A 6,000-nucleotide genomic window follows, 5' to 3' on the forward strand; every position below is an offset into this window, starting at 1 on the left:
AACTATTTAATGTCTTCTGAAAACACTTCTGGGCCAGACCAGGTAAGATTCCCAGATTCCCTTTGGTGAAGGACATGAGTGAAGCAGATGTGTATTTACAGCAATTGGTGTTTGGTTCTGCAATGGGACTATGAAACTAACTTTCAATTCAAGATGGATTAATTATTTGAGATTAAATTCTGCCAATTGCTGGTATTTGCATCCTGGGTCACTGCATTACAAGTCCAGTGAGGTTCCCCCAGTCCAACTACATCACAATTTACATTATTCCCCAAATATCAACACCTTAGTTTCCTACAGCACTGTCTGTGTGTGCAGCAGCTCATTTGATTCTCTCTCCCCCACCACTTACACCCATTTGTTACTGTGTAGCTGCTACAGTTTCATTTCAAAATGTGTGCATTTCAGTTGGAAAAATACAAATGATTCTGTAATTTTAACTTTATTAATTGGTTGGTTATTACTCATTTATTTCATTCTTAGATTATGGATTAATCAGTTCATTTCAGATGGAAAGAGGTAGCTCTGATCACTGAGATAATGCAGGGCTGGTGTCTGAGTATTTGTGTGATCAAAGGATCAAGAAGTTACCAACTATTTGGACTCGATATTACAGTGTGGTGTATTTCTCTCACCTCTATAAAGGATAAAGCAAAACACATGAGCCATGACATTGACTCAAGAAAAGCAATTCCTGGAATTCCTGAAATAAAATGGGAGTGATGTGGAGTCTTCCTTGTTTCAACAAGCTTCAGTGGAAAATTTCAGTAGCAGCTGGTGAGCGTTGGGGTGTGGGTGATAGTCACTGTCAAGCAGAGGGAGATGGACCTGTGATTGTGAAGGGTTTATAGAATCCTAGAGGTCTACAGCACGGAAACAGGCTTTTCAGCCCAATTTGACGATGCCACTCAGTTTTCACTGTTAAATAGTCCCATTTGCTTGTGTTTGGCCCATATACCCCCCCAGTTGTCGCTCACTCCCAGAGAATATGGATAAAGAGGACTCAGCACTAGCAGTGCCGCTAAATTTCATGTTAAAATGGTGAAACTTAACAATAAGTCTCTAAACAGAAAGTAATCCTTCATGTCGAGGAAACAGCAGTAATGAGGTGAGGTGATGTAATGCACATGGGCAGGACAACAAGACAAGGAAATACATGATGAACAATAGGACCCTGGGAAGCATTGACAATTAGAGAGATTTGGGGTGAATGTACACCAGTCTCTGAAGGTAGATAAAGAATGGAGATAATATACTTGCTTTTATTAGCCTGACATCTTGTTTCTGTCCTTGGGATTTTCACTTGCGATCTCTTCCTCCTTTGAACTCTCTTTCTCTCCTTCCCTCCATCTGACTGTCACTATCTCATTCTCTGTCTGTTGGTTCTTCTCTTTTTCTCTCAATGCATTTTCTCTCCCTCTTTCTCCCTGGGCCCTCTGCTCTGTCCCAGTGGCAGGGAAGGGGGATTGGGAAGATTTGGACTTAGTGCCAAAAGTTGCTGTACAGTTCATGCAGTAGGATACACATTTCCCCTGTCTCTCCCGGGTTTTACTTTCACTGTTGTCCAAACCAGGCCGGGGGTGGAGGGATGAGTGGAAGGGGCATAAAGTATCTTTCTCATTGAGTGTGTGATTGATTGGCTGCAGACTGGAATCTTGCTGTGCATTACAGCAGTCAGTCAAAAGACCAGTTAGTCTCTGAACGTACTCACCATGTCCTTCAGCCCAGGGGTTGTGAGTCTGCGAGGGGAGGCGGAGTAGCCGTGCCCCTGAGTTTTTGAGCAGAGGAATGGGAAGCAAGGAGGTGGTAAAAGAGAGCCAGGGAGAGGGGGAGTGTTTGATGGGGCTTGAGGGGGGAAGGGGCTATTGTAGGAGAGAGAGAGATGAAGGGGTGAGAGGACAAAGAGGCAGATTATGAGACAGGGTGGAAAAGTGGTCTCCCCACGTCGGGGAGTAACAATGCCATTCGGGGCAAGGCCTGAGTAGCTGGACAGCACCAGGATCATTTAATGGGGGGGGGTGTGGGAGGAGGATGGGGGGTTGTTGGTGGTTGTGGTGGTAGGGAGGCATAATGGGCTGAAAGGATTATCTGTGTGATGTGAAGCTTCCATAGTTCTGGGACTGGGATCTTGCTGTGCATGAAAGCAGTCAGTTACAGGCCAGTTGGTCCAGTCATTAATCTCTGCGCCAGGGAGTGGGGCTTAGCATGATATGGAGGACAGCAAAATATTTGTGAGGGTACACATTTGGTTAGGAATATATTTGGGAGGGCAAAACAATTGGGGAAGGGCAAACATTTGGGAGGGGAGTAAAATGGGGACAGAATAGGGGGATGCAATATTGTGTGGGCACTTTCAGATCTAATAGAAAAAGACAGAGTGAAAGAGAGAATGAGAGAGAGAGAGAGAGACAGAGGGAATAAGTGACAGAGAGAAGAGAGGAAGAGTGGGGATGAAGAAACAGGAACAGACAGAGAATAGAGAGATTGAGGAGGAGGAGAGCAAGCGAAGAACAGAGAGAGAGAGCGCGAGAGAATCTCAGAGAGGGAGAGAGAGAAGGGCAGATGGAGACATAGGGAAGAGAGAGAGAAAGATGGAGATGGAGAGAAAGGGAAGGACAGTGAGAGGGAGATAGAAAGAGGGAGGCAGACAAAAGGACAGAGAGAGAGTGAGAGAGAAAATAGGAAAAGTCAGACAGGGACAAACAGAAGTTAAGACATGGACAGACTGAAGTGGTGATACTCATATTCCAGTTAGTCCCAGCTCTCTTGATGGTGTCTCATATTCCCTCTCTCCCATGAGGTTTGCTTCAGCCTGGGAATGTATCAGTGTGTTGTATATTTGTGAGTAATCTCGGTGTCTGTGTCTCTGTCCAATGGAGTGTCTTTTGTTTTGGGGGTTAATTCCCTCTTTCTCTTGTGTTTAAAATGATCCCCTCTGCTGAACACCCCGTGCCACTGCACAAGCATCAACAGCATTTCCTTCGAGTGAACTTTTTTGGAATTGAAGTAACAGGTTGCTATTCCATCAAAAAGTCTGATCCACTTCATTACTCCCTTGATGTAAAACATGCTGTGCCAGCAGCTACCCTGACATATACAATGTACTGGGGGAATGTTCAGCTCAGTGTTGTTGTTACTGCAAACATTTATAAACTTTCAATTGTTAGCTGGCAACAACAAGTCCTTTCAATATTAGCTTACTCCCACCCTGATATACTTTCCAACCATCAATAACCACAAAGCAGTCTGGGGTTATTCAGCATCGAAATGTGATCTTCAATAAATCACCTCACTTTCACACAATGATTCAAACAACATGAAAAATGACAAATAAAAACTGGAAGAACTGCGAATGTTGTAAATCAAAAACAAAAACAAAAGTTGCTGGAAAAGCTCAGCAGGTCAGGCAGCATTGGCAGAGAGAAATCAGAGGTAATATTTCAATTTACGTGGCCCTACCTCGAACTGTCATCCAAACAGGAGCTGAACGTACTAAACTGCCCTATGTGAGGTCAGTTCCCTGAACAGCCATCCCCAACCAGCAAAGGGTCTCCTCACGTACAACTACCCATAAAGTGAACACAGGCGAGTAGTCATTCCCACTCACCTCCTTTCCAATCATCCAGAATGCAAGGAAGATGCAATAAAAATTCTAAGAAGCAGATTGGCTAAAATTGCCCAGCAAGATCTTGAACTGACTTGTACGACGGCAATTATAACGGTTGGAATTTATATGTCTATATAAATCTGCTTCTGTGGTGTGAATCACCATCACTACTTGGACAGACATCCCATGTGACAATCGGTGCAATGATGTCCCACACCATGATGCAAAGAGCATCTTGTAAATCATGGTTGTCAGGTGATTCATATTCTTTTAGCAGTGTGCTGCTGATGGACTAGGAATCAACTGATGATCCATTTACAGTTTCCAACCCACGAGTCTCTCAATGTTGAATTTCAGTTCAACTGGAGGGCACAACAGAGAGAAAGCACTGCAGATGCTGGAGATTAAAATTAAAGAGTGTGGTGCTGGAGAAGCACAGCAGGTCAGGCAGCATCCGAGGAGCAGGAGAATCAACATTTTGAGCATAAGCTCTTCATCAGGAATACACAATAGCAGCACTGACTTTCACTCTGTCGGGCCAAATGTTCTTGATCCTGATTGGAGCCTTGGAGCAGCACAAAAATATCAAATATCCAAAATCACACGTCAGTCACCATAAACCAACTTGGCTTTCATCTGTGAAAAATCCTTTTGGACCAACCAATTTCCACAGTGGTGAGGCCACTGGACCAGGTCCAATAACAGAGATTTCACAAGGTTGATGGAGTACTGCATCAAGGTTCCTCACAGTGAATTGGTCTAAAAATATATCCGGGCATTTATCTCTAAAATGTCAGTACCAACAAAATAATAATAACAAAAATAAATACTTACGCAAATTACTAGCCTAAAATGAAATAACAATCCCAAGCAAATGTACATGGGAGTATCTTCACATAGACCATTATCGTTTGGGGAACATCAAAGGATAACAGCAACAAAGGGCAAGATGGGAAACGTCCTGTTTGACAAAGTTGTTTGATCCTCTGTGGGACAGCTGCTACCATAACACTCCAGATCTCAGTGTTTGTCCTGTTAAACTGCACCACAGCATTATGCCTCTTTTTACAAATAGCATAACTCACATGTCTTTTTGACAAACAAATAAATCAACAATGCACATCATAAATGGAACCCTGTGCTTAACACCGCTCCCAGTGGGCTGTCCTCACAAATATTATGTCTCCACACATCCACTGATTGATGAAAACACGCAGATAGTCAATGCCATCCGTGCTCACCATCAGTTATCACTCCATAATGACTTGCTCAACTCACCTTTTGCTAATATTGTTGCATTTGGAGCAAGCTGCCTGAGCAAGATCCACTAACAACACCTCTTTCCATCAAGGAATGGGAAACACCAGGTGTTACTGAGAAGTGGGTCATTACAAAACCCATCTGAGAAATAGCAGGCTTTAAACTACTACAGGGAAAGATTGTCTTGTTGAACACTTTCTTGACCAGATAGGGTCAGTGCTCAGCTAAATTCCATCAATGTGGCTTCAGTGTATACACATTCTGTACAGCATAGAGAAACCCACAATACTGCATATTACTGAGGAGCCTCCAATCTGACAAACTATTCACTTTAAACTCAGTTAGTGAGCACACTGTCATCTGGCATATCAGACGTACAGTGGAAATGTAGAGATTTATATAATTTAAGTTGTTACAAGATTTACCTGGCACACTAACAATGTGAAGGAATGTGTAGCATGCTTTCAAGATAATTAGCCTTGGAAAGTACATGTTGTTGTTTGTGAAATAATTTCTCCCTTCCTGCTGCTGGCAATGTATCAGAATTGGAGAATTATCTCAAAATTGAAGAACAGACAGTTCCAGAGACTATTTTATCTTGTGTGGTATCTCATTATTTTTAAAATCATTGAATGATAGCAGGTTTATTTTAATGATGTGATATCATTGAGATTTATGTTTGTAATTCAATACTCCAACGACTGGATAAATCTAATCCTATTAGGTCTCAAATGCTAATTCCAACTTGTATTCAAATAACAAGACTTGCATGATTTCACCCACTATCAGTCCCATCAATATTGAAATATCTTTCAATATTCCTTTCAGCGATGACCTTCATTTTGCTGAGGCTAGTCAGCCAATCAATACCTCATGTTGTAGAACACCTTGAAAGCTGTTTTACTAAATACAGTTATCCCACTGCTTTTCTTGTTAATTCAGTTTTGCAACCCATTTAGGAAATTCAATCTGTGAATGAGCACTCTGGTACAGAACCAAAAGCTGATGCTGACCACAACAACTGCTAGAACTCACACTAGGTAATACTTTCTTAAAACAAATACAAAGAAAAACAGGAACAAATTCAGATCCTTATCCTCAGAATTCTCAAATGACAGAATCACAGCGAACAG

Source organism: Chiloscyllium punctatum, unplaced genomic scaffold (genome assembly GCF_047496795.1).
Source record: "Chiloscyllium punctatum isolate Juve2018m unplaced genomic scaffold, sChiPun1.3 scaffold_946, whole genome shotgun sequence".
Lineage (NCBI taxonomy): Eukaryota > Metazoa > Chordata > Chondrichthyes > Orectolobiformes > Hemiscylliidae > Chiloscyllium > Chiloscyllium punctatum.